Raw genomic sequence first — 12,599 nt, 5'->3', positions numbered from 1 at the left:
ACTGCAATAAGCAATAATTTATGTAAATTTTACGAGTAAATAAAATATGTAGGTCCGGTTAACTAAAAGGTCGGATTTATAAAATCAGTGATTATTTTATTAACTGTATTATATAAAATAAAAACGTAAGTATGATTTTTTAAGTTTTTAATACTACTACATAAACGATAAATATCAAATAAGTAGTACAACCGTATTGCAAATGGAAAATATAACATCAACTATAAATATTGTTGGAAATTTATTTATTTTTTTATATTTATTTTTTTATAAAAAATAGTAAAATGATAATATAATGATTCGTTATTAAATTAAGAAAAAAAATTATAAAAATTTTACCATAAGTAATAAAAAATTTTTTTTATTCATTTCCTTACTGGGTTAGCTTGTTGGAAGATTTATTCTATGAAAATGAATTGAATAAGATATAAGACAAATGCAACGCAGCGATTTATCTGATACCCAACTGTGGCGAGTACACTGGCAAGGCGGGAAAAAAATCAGTTTAAATGGCAACATAGTCTGTCATAGCATCAGTAAATGTTAGAACTGTGTTTTATGAATACAACTCCCTATTAAGAATATTATGTCTGTACGTTAACCAAAGCGAACGGTTGTCTTACATAATTTTCAGTTTAAGTAAACCTTATTATCTCTTTATAAATAATATATTAATTAAATTATTTATTTATTTGTATAATCACACACGCGCGCACAATTTTAATTATATATATTGAAATGTATTACTCTGTATAAATTTATTTTTTTCTCATTCAAATTTGTTATAGCAAAACCTTTGTAATTACAAAAATAAAAACTGATAGAATGTTCTAAATTTTTTTTGTATAAACTTCGTTAAAATTTTATTGGTAGCTCCGCTCCTTTATATATATATATAATTTAAATAAAAACTACTACCAAAGCCGATAAATTTGAAAAATATATTTATACAAATTTATTAAAATGTTATATCTTGCTTCCTTTCCAAGCAAAAATTAGTTGCTTTTTTGTGTTATTCCTAAGTATATATTGATTTATAAATAATTAACGACACGAACTGATATCGGTGAACAAATGGTAAATTATCTGGGAGTTGAACCCAGGAGCCTCAGTAATCAGTATATTTTTAATAACGATACCGATACGAATTTTTTTCTTGCTAGTATGCTTCACTCTCGTTACTAGACTTAAAACATGTAAAATTACATGTTTAAAAACTTTCTTTTTACACAGAAATACACTTTGCTTATATCACGTACTGTTAAATTTGATATACGATGGACGTATTTTACTTCTCTGGTTAATTAATAGCTAAACAGTCAGAAAAATAAAAATTTAACAACTAATGCATAATGATCTTGATCCATTGCTATTTCACTAAACACTGAATAGCATAAAGTTACATGTTACTGGAAAATGAGTAAATTATATAAAGATTTAGATTTTCAAAAGCATTATAACTGCTGTGGTCTTGGTCACACTGCAAAGAAATGTGAAAATGAAACAATACGCTATTAGTGTGCTGGTCTTAATGAAACCAGTATATGTAACATGAAAAAATAGTGTCATGTTGAGCTATCAGTGTTGAACTTCTTGAACTCTTAAAACTTAAAAAACTTTAATAAAATTAGTTTTTTTTATTTTGTTTTTTAATATGTAAATATTTATATCTACATGTTCTCGGCGAACAATGAAGAAAATGATAAATCATTAAATAGCAGAATATTCTCAAAATTACTTTCAAAAAACTCTAACTTTTGGTAAATTAAAATAAATATTTTTCATAGACATCAAATAAGATTAATAACTGAATACAAAATAACAACATATATATATATATATATATATATGTTAGATTAGAAGCTATAGCTATATATTATATGCTATAGATTAGAAGTAAATAGAGGTAGTTTGAGCTATTTGTCTTGTTATTATTGTATTTTGTAATAAGAAAGTGCCTTCTGAATGAAAAGTCCAAACAAACGCCGTTATGGCTTACAGATGTACAGATATCTCAATTAGCTGAATATACTCACCACATATCATTTTAAACTGATTATAGCTGAAGGAAACTGTATTGGACTAGCTTTGTCATTCTCGGCACCTGTGTGCCAGGATGTCCTACAATAATCTTAAGTGCAGTAAGTAGGTGTACTGACTGTGTAGTACCTGATAATTTGATACACCAAGATACCACAACAGCAGCGTGTTAAAAAAAAGAAATGAAGATAGTGAGTTTTCTCTTAGTTCTTGAGAAGAAATATCAACATTCTCACATATTTTGAATAATTCCAAATTTTTGAAGGAGTTAATGAACTTTTAACTCCACGAAGTCAAGAAAGACCTTGTAAGAAAGAACTGACATAAACAACTTGGTAAGGCTATTAAGCTGTAAGTGATTGATTATCAATAGTTGAATATACTGTATTTGTTGCTGGAGGAAATTGTGTTGAAAGGTTGACTAACTACCTCTTTTTCAACTTTCACTTTAGTCTACTTTCAAAGAGATTGAAGGTTGACCTCAGGTATCAAGCCTTTCTCTAGAGATACAAATCAGCATTGTATTGCTATATGTCTACACAAATAAAAAATTCTCAGACTTAGTCGGAGGAAAGTCTCCAACCTAGCTCTCTAAATTTTTCCATATTTGCCAGAGTTATTCTGTGCAAACCAATCCCCATTTAATGCTTGAAATGCATTCTGTAAGAGTTTGGCAGTTACTCTTGAATGATTACTTTCGACAGCAAAGATTTTAAAACAAAGTTAGGGCTTGTTAACTGCTATGTGTTAATATTTGGTTTCAAATACGGGCTTATAACCAGGAGGGAAGTTCTTGGATAGTGTTTGAAAACATTATTTAAAGAAAGGTTATATTGAATAATAAGGTTTGAAATTTGTTTGCCTTTATTATTAATGATATTGTGATTGGAAAATAATTTCTCAGTAATATTTAAATCTATTGTTAAACTGTAAATTACTAGTTTTTGTGAAAATACATCAGTAAAAAAAATATATAAATTTTTTGTTTTACATTACAATTCTTCTTGTGATACATACACAAATCATCAAAGGAATAAATGTCACTAATAGATGCTTTCTCTAACAATATGGTGTTCATTACATTACATTGGCGGTGCCAATAATGAACACAGTAAAGATCCCATATAAAAAAATTAAAATAAATATTCTTAATCAAAAGAAAGAATTAGTAATCTACTTGTTTGGACATTATTTGTTGACACTTTACTAAGTTGGTTGTCCATTTGATTTATTTTTACTTTGAATGCTTATAAAATCAAACAAACTTTATATTATCTAAAAGATTGGTAAGTTTGGTTTTGCAAAAAATATAATAAGATCAATTAATAGATTAAATTAACCAATTAATACGTTTAATAACATTTTACTTACAAGTGACAAACCCAACTGACAAACTGGCTTTTTGTTAAAGTGGCCTTGTTTGTATGAATCAGATGATATACGTGTCATAATGTTAATAAATAGGCAAACTCTGGTGTAATTACGAAAACTATTACTGTCACATTTTTTTTATAGATAACATAATGCCCTTGAAAATCTCATTGGAGACAATCTATTGTAAAGGTTAACGTCACTATTCTATAATCAGATAAATATTAAAAAAGAATTTCTTGTAGTTTAGGAAAACTAGTTTTCTTACAGGTTTTTCTGAAAAATGCGAATTGGAATCAATTTTTTTTTATAAAAATAAAGAAAAAAAAAATAAAATAAATTTTTTTGCAATTGTATTTCATAAACAATATTTTTACTTACCACAGAGACCCTTAATTTCACTCTCTACCAATTGGCCTTCGCAAACTGGTTCGTCACTTGAACGCGTTTCATATGGGTAAGTGCCAAGATCATTTCCTCTGGAGAAAAAAAAATATTCATTTATTTCAAAGAATAAAAAACATCTCAAATAGTTTATTTGCCACTGTATGTTTAAATATCTCAAATAACTATACTTTTGTGGATAACAATTTTTTTCCAAATTTTATCCAATTTGATCTTTAATGAATTTAGTTAAAAGATCACAAATCAAAATAAAATGTTAAGTCTGGCTAACAAATAACTGAACTTAAGTTTGAGATGTAACTTTTAATCATCATCAGTTAGGAAAAATATAATGTAATGTAATAAATATAATATAATATAATGTATGCAAAAGTTTTTTTTACATTAGTTTATTATGAATATATTATTTTACATTTGAGTAATGCATTATTGAGTAAATTACAGGAAGCCACCAGAAAACGAGTTACTTCTCCCTTTCTTTGGACTTGCAGTTTCAAAGCCCTATAATTTTTACAAAAATTGTGTAAAACATAATTCATACAATTTTTTTTCAATTCTGGGGATTATAAGCAAATTTTTTTCTGAGAGATAAGAATATTAAAAAATCTCCAAACATAGTAAGTAATCTTATCAAAATAATTTTTTGATGAAACATTTACATTGTACTGGCATAGTCTCTCGTGGGTTTGTTTTAAATGTTATTTTATAGTAAATTAACCACATAAATGTGACAAACTGTCGATATCATTTTACAGTAATCTGGCGTTATACAGTTTTAATTCATTCACAGTTATTATTCTGAATTTCAATTCATTGTAAATTATGAAACAGAATTCAAATTTTATTTATATAGCTTTGTGATGATTATGCCAAAATATAATATTTATCATATAAAGTTTTATTTAATACATATTCTATATATAACAGAGGTTGGTATTACAGGTTATTTTATTATTTTTGGTGGTTAAAGATGATTAGTAATTTAACCCTTTCACTCCTCTTGTCCATTTCGGTGCCCAGATATTTTACCAGTTGATTTTTATGTATCAATGGCTTTTTTATACTTTTAATCCAAGTAGTGCATTTCTTCTTCTGAACGTATTGAGAGGTACATAGAATTTTCTAATTTTCCAAAGTAACTGACACATTCACAACATAATATCATTTTTTTTAGTTTTAAAATAATATTTTCTAATTTATAAATGGATTACTTTTTGAAGGGATGCATGCTGAAATTTATAAATTACACAAAAACTCGGTGTACATTCAAATGCCTAAGTGTAGTTAAAGGGTATTGCTACTGCAATGTAATTTTGAGGTTATGGTTATTATTATTACAGTTCTTTTGCTTATTTGTGCAGTGACCATAAGTGCTGATATCTCATTTTTTACTTGGAAATTTACTTAATTAGAGGTGAGTAATATTTCTAATTTATATTATTTATTATAAGTTATGTAAGGTAATTTATACATTGATAAAATAACCAAGTAGCCCTACATAGTAGGAAAAATATTCCTAACCTCACATAATATAATCTGTAAACATCTTTTCATTAAGTTATTTTATCTGAGCATAAGATAGTTTATGCTTCAGTTTAGTTGTTTTTAGCATTTTCATAAATTGAAAAATTACAATAACCCTGAAATTTGTGCTATATGTAGAAATTTTATTATAAGGCTGTAAAAGCAAGATGTGAATTGCTGAATTTCTAAAATAAGCATTAGGTTTATTGTCTTCTTATTATAATGAGCTAAAAATAAATTTCTAGTATCATACAGTAACCAGTAGACTACTTTCTTTTTCTTTAGACTATTTTCTATCTCTATTCTTTTCTTATTTTAAATTTTAGTTAGGTGTACGAATCAAACTACATGGTATTTTATTTTATTTTTCAGATAATGGATTTTATGATTTATATGACAAAGATGATGTTGGATCTGTTCTGAATCTATTAGATGGAAATTGTTCAGATTTGGTAGGTTTGGAGAATGGTGATGAGATAGGTGATGAAGGGCCATCAAAGGGACCTACAAGAATTGGTAAGTTTCATTTTTATTTATATTGAGCCTAGTTTTGGCTCATGAAACAGTATTAAAATGGATGGATTCAGTGAATACCTGCTAAAGCTACATTTTTTTATGCTGCAGAAATACAAGAGCTGTTGTTGCAAACAGCACCTGTGCTGCCTGAACTCCCATCATTACAAGTAGCTCCAGTACAATCAGCACCTATTTTAAATGAAAAAAATCAAGCAGGGGAACAAGTAAATCAAAATTACGTGATAGGCCATCAACATCAGCTGGGTCAGATCCACCACTTTTATTAATTCTGCCACGGATAAAAAAGATATCCGATGGAGAAGAAGGCCTTCCAATCCACCTGCAACTGGTGATTTTTCTGTAAACACAGAGAATTATTTTGATTTGGATTCTCCTATAGATTATTTTTGCAAATATATAACTGAGGAATGTATTTCATTCATGGTTGAAAAAACTAACATGTATGCCCTCTAGAAAGGTATAACATTTCAGCCCACAAATGCTCAAGAAATTCGTGCACTGATTGGGTTACACATTTATATGTCAGGTTTAAAATTTCCCAGAATAGAGATGTACTGGAGAAAATCTCTAAAAGTCATGATATTTTCTGAAACAATGACTCATAATCGCTTTTATCAACTGAGATCAAACCTACACATAGTTAACAATTTAGAAATGAAAGACTCAGATGACAAATTTTTTAAAGTAAGGCCAATTTTTTAGTTTGTCAGAAAAAGATGCAAGGAATTAGAAATGGAACTAGATCTCAGTGTTGATGAGCAGATAATCCCATTTAAAGGGCATCATTCTACTAAACAGTATATGAAAAAAACCTAAGAAGTGGGGGATAAAAAATGTTTTGTGTGGGAAGAGTGGTATTGTACATGACTTCATACTATTCCAGGGCAAAACAACAGAATTTGATCAAACCAACATAAAATCATTTGGTTTAGGAGCCTCTGTAGTTTTAGAACTGACAAAACAGCTTAAAAAAGAGAACTATTGTGTTTATTTTGATAACTTCTTTAGTACTTTAAATTTATTCAAGATTTTAAAAAATAATAAAATATTTGCAGCTGGTACAGTTAGAGTTGATCGTTTTTGTAAGCCTCCGTTTATGTCTGACAAAGAATGCTCAAAAAAGCCAAAAGGTTTTCACTAAGAAGTGACCAGTAGAGATGGGAAGTTGTTATTTGCAAATGGACTGATAATCGATCAATTGTTCTTGGTTCCAATTTTGTAGGTGTAGGTACACCAGATGAAAACAGGTGGGATAAGAAGAGTAAGAAATATGTTCTAACATATTCTGGTCTAGTAGTAACTAGACCAGAAATAGTTAAAAAATATAACTATGGAATGGGAGGAGTAGATACTCTGAATCTACTTACTGCGATCTATAGAATATTTTAAAAGAGTCATAAGGGGACTTTAAGGTTGATTTTTCATATCATTGATATAGCCTGTGTAAATTGTTGGTTAGAGTATAGGCAGGCTAAACAACTTAAAAAAAATCATTTGTTGATCTGTTGGATTTTAAATTAGATTTGGGCGAAGCTCTTGTAAAAATGGATAATCCAGTAGGGTCTTGCAGGAAAAGAGGTTGACCAAGTTCTAGAGAACAAATTTTCCGCCCATTGAAAAGACATAATGTAGAAGTAAGGCCTATAGTTGAAGTTCAGAAAGATTTAGTAGACCACCTAACAGAATATGATTCCAAAAAAGATGCAACTTGATGCAAAAATATTAAGTGCACCAAGAAAACTCATGTGTACTGTACAAAATGTAAAGTCCACCTTTGTTTTGTGAATAGCAGAAATTGTTTGATGAACATTTAAAGTAATAGATATAATGATGTACTGATATTATGTTAAAAATTCCTTTTAATTTGTAATTGTTTGTTTATTTTTTAGTATAATAATAATTTCTAAGCATTTATTATGACTTGTAAGTCATTTATTATGGTAAGATTTGCTCAGCGTTACTGTGTTTATTGTTTATAATTTTTTGATAATAGATTCTTTTAAAGTATTTATAGACATAAGACAGAAAAAAAGTTGTGTTTTAATAATAATTTTATATGAATTTTATAAATAACTATTTTGTAAAAATTACATTTTTCATAAATAAAGATGTTCATTTGTTATTTCATAGAAACTAACTACCGTTCACTATAGATGTCCATTCCAGTGGACATGTTCATATTTTTTTGGCAAGAAAAAATGTTTGGTCTAAATTTATTTGAAGTAATAAAAATTACTTAAATAAACATGGCTGCAGAGTAAAAAATAATTCTGATGAGTGACAAAAATTTGGTAGTGAAAGGGTTAATTACAAAGTTTTACTATTGTAAAAAAAGTATCTACTATATATATAAATTTTCCATTACATCTTTTTCAGACTTGATTCCCAATTATAATGACATAACAGAGAAAAATGAGAAATAAAAAAAAAATGAATCTAATCACTTATTACATGACCAATATTGAGTGATGCCAATGTTTTGATTGAAATATTTCTGGTTTCAGGTAATTAAATATGTAATAACAAAGATAAATATAATTTTTGCTTATGAACATGTTACACAAAAATAATTTTTTTTTAATGTTGAAACAAATATGAAGTAAGAATATAGCTTTAAGAACCTTTTTATAAAAAATAAAATTCCATAGCTTTTTTTTTGCTAATTAAATAATCATCTTAAATAAAATATTCATAAATCACACATTAAAAAAGTCTCATGTACCAATGAATATAATCATCAACATCATGGAATGAATATCAGTCCTGAGGCTTGAATTTGTTATAATTATAAAGTATACAATTCTATACATAAAAAAAGTATATAACTGAAAATCGTAACTCAAAACCCAATATATTGATTTTAATAAAATCAAATTGCTAAAATCAGGTTGGAAAGTAAAAAAAAAAAAAGAAAAGTTGCTCATTACATCAGAAATTGTAGTTTAACTCAATTAGGCAGTTTCACATTTTGAAAAACTAGCTGCTTCAAATGTCAGCCAATATTCTTTTATCACAGGCACATACTGTAATATCTACACAGACATGTTGATCATAAGAAATGCATTTCAGCTACCTCCAAATTTGACATCTCTCTCACCGATAGCCCCGACCCATATGTCAAGACTGGAATGACTATTTCTAGAATTTCTTTATTGTATCTTTCTTCCCAATAGTGTTTTCTTCAAAACTTCTGATAAAATTTGATACTTGTGCAGCTTTGAAACCAAATTCTTAGAGTTAGAATAAGACTACTTGCATCAAAGGAAGTTAAAGCCCTCGATCTGTTCTATGATGCTGCAATTTACGAAATCTTTGGCTCTAACAGGGTGAGTACCCAGTGAAATTCCATAGTTTTAGTCTTTGTTGATGAAATATTAACCCATATGGGTTAGTTGAACAACACTGTGACCTCAGCTGGTTACTCTTAGGATTTATAAATAAAACATTAGATAATTAGCAAAAGCAAGTAATTCAGGTGTTATTATTGTAATTACAACATTCTCTGCTGGACAGGTACACCAAGAACTACTATTCTGCTACACCAAATACCTCATGTGTCGCAATGTCACTAGTTGTAGTACAAAACATGAAACCTAGAAAATCTTTCTGTTGGTAATTCACTTAAATTATAATCTAAGTATTTATTAATAACTGCTGTTGTCAGTCAAATACTTATTTATTGTATAATAGCTTTTCTCTTGAAATAATTTTAAAAGATGCTTCATGAAATCAATGATGAGATCAATTTTTCTGGTACTAGTGAAAATTTACCATATTTTGAACTTGCATAACAAGCAAGTTTTTTTTGGCAATTTTTTGCAGTGGAAATGAAAATTCAACTCGTAGTGGATATTATAATTGTGAGTTTCCAAAAAAGATATAATTTTAAATGTATTGGATTTATAGAATATAATTACATAAAAAAATAACAGGAAATAATAGAATGTTTATATGTCTAAAGTGGGGCTTGCATGATGGCACAATTAATGGTACAATTATTTATTTTTGGTTCCTGTTTTTGAAATAAAAATGTTATTTTTTGTTTTTTGTTACCCGCAGATTTTACTAAATCAAATACCATCTTCTTATTCTGATGTGGAATTTTACGTAATTATGTTTCCTTTGTAGTATTATGAATAGCCAATACTGTTTCATTTAAAAAAGATTGTATTCATATTACAAAAATTGAACAGATTGCATGAATTTATGTTTTAATTTACACATACATTCCAAATAAAGATCCCTTGAAATACACGTTGCTGATGAAAAGGAGCAAAAGGAAAAGGTGGTATTATACAAAAAAGGGGGTATAGATTCTGCAGATCAGATGGCCACTACAATTTTTTTTTTGCTTTGCTAAATATTGCTATATTTAGTAAATGCTTGGGTTATCGATGGCAAAACATCCATGCCCAATTTAAAATCCAATTGCTAGTCAGATATTTAAAAAAAATTTTTAAATTAATATTAAATTTAATATTTTTTTAAATCAATGTAGAACTTTTTTTTATATGTACTAGAAAGAAAAATTCATGTACCACAATTTGATGTAGCAGATTTACTAATGTACTAATGTATTTATAACATACTGCAGCAAAGAACCAAGTTTTATTTGGTCATTGGAATAACCAATGAACAAATAACATTCAGTAAAAATAAAATAATGTTTAAATAAATTTAATATTCTAAGATTTTATTTTTTAGATATTAAACTAGTCAACAAAGTTTAATTTTTTGTTTGTTGAGTGGGAGTGAATTGCTAACTCTTATAATATTTTCTATGCTGATTTCATGTATGTTAATAGCTTTTTTCTACTGAGCTCAATTTTTTAAGAATTTAAATTTTTTTGAAACAAGTTCTCTGTAGTTACTGGCCTTATGGTTTCCAAGGAAATTGTTCGCCACAGTTTGAAATGATTTTCATGCAGCAATCTCAAAATCAACATTCTTCAATCGCCAGATTACTCGTAGTTTTATTATTTGTGGCCCAACAAATATAACTTCCTTTATTTTAGCATCACTTATATTAGAGAATTTGCTCTTTAGAAACTGAATTGCTTTAACAAAATTTTTTAATAAACTACCTTAACGTGTAGTGGTGTAAGATAAACCTTTTCTGGTTTTACTAATGCCTGACTAATATTCTTTTCTCTTACAGTTAGTATTGGCCACTGGCAGTCACTACTGTCTACTGACAGTCAGCACAGACCACTGACAGTCAGTACTGGCCTCCTACAGTTAGTGGTCTTTGGCCACTGCTCTTTTTTCCTATTCCTGCTGTCCCACTCACACAAAAGCAACAGAACTTAGTATAACCAAGTTGCAATCCATATGCCAAAAATTTGCCATAAATATTTCTCTTACTGAATCCTGTTCAATACAAGTTTCATATTTTCATAAGACTCCTTCATGTGAACACGTATGCTAATGGTATTGATGAGTATTTATTTCTAATGTGAAGAAGAACAGCTTTCAAACTTGAAGTTTTTACAAGTCAATAAAAATTTCCCATTCATCAGGATGGTGTGTATGTCCCAAAGCTTCCTGTAAATAGTTCACATCATTGCAATATACTAAGTTTTCATACTGAGAGATAAATGTTCAAATTCTGACTGGATGTCACAGAAAGCACTTACTTAGTGTTTGGTTGTAAAAGATGCCATCCTTTCAATACTGAAAGGATGGCATCTTTTACGTTGGAAAGTCAGCACAAAATTTGGCATCTTCATCTAAGATCTGTGTTTCTGGTGGTACTGGAATTGGAATCTCTTGGCTATGTGGCACTGGCTGCAGGGAATATCAGGGTATTTAACAGTACACCTTTTTATCAGTTATCCCAGATATCTTTATTACACATAAATAACTGTTTGTGGTTTGATTCTTTGGTCTCTCCAAACTTTTGGAATTGCAAATGGTATGTGACAAGATCTATTTAGCCAACTAGTCAGCAATGTTACACAAGAAGCACAGTAATTATAAGGATCCCAACTGATTTGTACTGATCACCTAATTTAATTCAAAATACAGTTTGTATGACATTTTTATCGATGGAGTTATATTTCTTTTCTGAGACTAGAATGTTAACTTACCAGAGATGTAGCAGAAATTATTTGAATGATTAATGCAACTTTGAGGCATTGTTAATATAATACAATAACTAATGTATTTTAAAACGAAACACTTTGTAAACACACTAATTTAATAAAAAAACACTCAATTTAATGAACAACATATACTCGCAAATACGAAAGTCAGCTACAAAACTGAATGTTACACACATGAGAACTCGCACTTGAATGAGAATTAAAAATATTTCTACAATCTGCACAACAGTTTATATATAAGTAAATATGACAGAAATAACTAATGAGTAGATGATATCTTTATAGTAAGATGAAAATAGGAAGACCAACCAGAGAATAGAAACACCAAAGAACACCGATATCCACGATCTAGTATTCAAATCCGTATAAAAGAAATTGCCTTTACTATATATTTATAGATTAACAATGTGATTTTTGGCTTTTTTATAATAAATTACTTTACTAATAACTTCCCAAAGTAAATATTCTTTTTTTACAATGATTTGTAAGAATAAAATACCTTAACTTATTTTGTTATATATTTTTTTTTAAATTAATATTTTTAAGAAGTAGTAATTTATAACTTTATCTTTTTTTCCATAGCAGCGGCATAGTATTTGTCATTGCTTTATGTGGGTG

The 12,599-nt window shown here is 28.3% G+C and overlaps 1 protein-coding gene and 1 long non-coding RNA gene across 12 annotated transcripts in view; one reads left to right on the top strand and one right to left on the bottom strand.

Annotated features, from left to right (window-relative positions):
* LOC142331040 (uncharacterized) overlaps positions 1-12,333 on the bottom strand; it is a 107,721-nt gene extending 95,388 nt beyond the window's left edge. For all 11 annotated transcript variants that reach the window (XR_012757875.1, XR_012757873.1, XR_012757871.1 and 8 more), the window contains exons 1-2: positions 11,967-12,333; positions 3,793-3,890 (exon numbers count right to left, since the gene is read on the bottom strand). The gene's annotated coding sequence lies outside the window, so the exon portion shown is untranslated. The remainder of the gene's footprint in view (positions 1-3,792; positions 3,891-11,966) is intronic.
* LOC142331262 (uncharacterized) lies at positions 5,718-9,199 on the top strand. The gene is made up of 3 exons (XR_012757938.1): positions 5,718-5,856; positions 8,254-8,381; positions 9,093-9,199. It is a non-coding gene; the product is annotated as an uncharacterized LOC142331262 (long non-coding RNA).
* Positions 12,334-12,599: the final 266 nt, after the last annotated feature.

The sequence above is a fragment of the Lycorma delicatula genome, chromosome 10 (assembly GCF_047948215.1).
Source record: "Lycorma delicatula isolate Av1 chromosome 10, ASM4794821v1, whole genome shotgun sequence".
Taxonomy (NCBI): domain Eukaryota; kingdom Metazoa; phylum Arthropoda; class Insecta; order Hemiptera; family Fulgoridae; genus Lycorma; species Lycorma delicatula.
The sequence above is the reverse complement of the archived record's forward strand: the minus strand, read 5'-3'. Positions and strand labels throughout refer to the sequence as shown.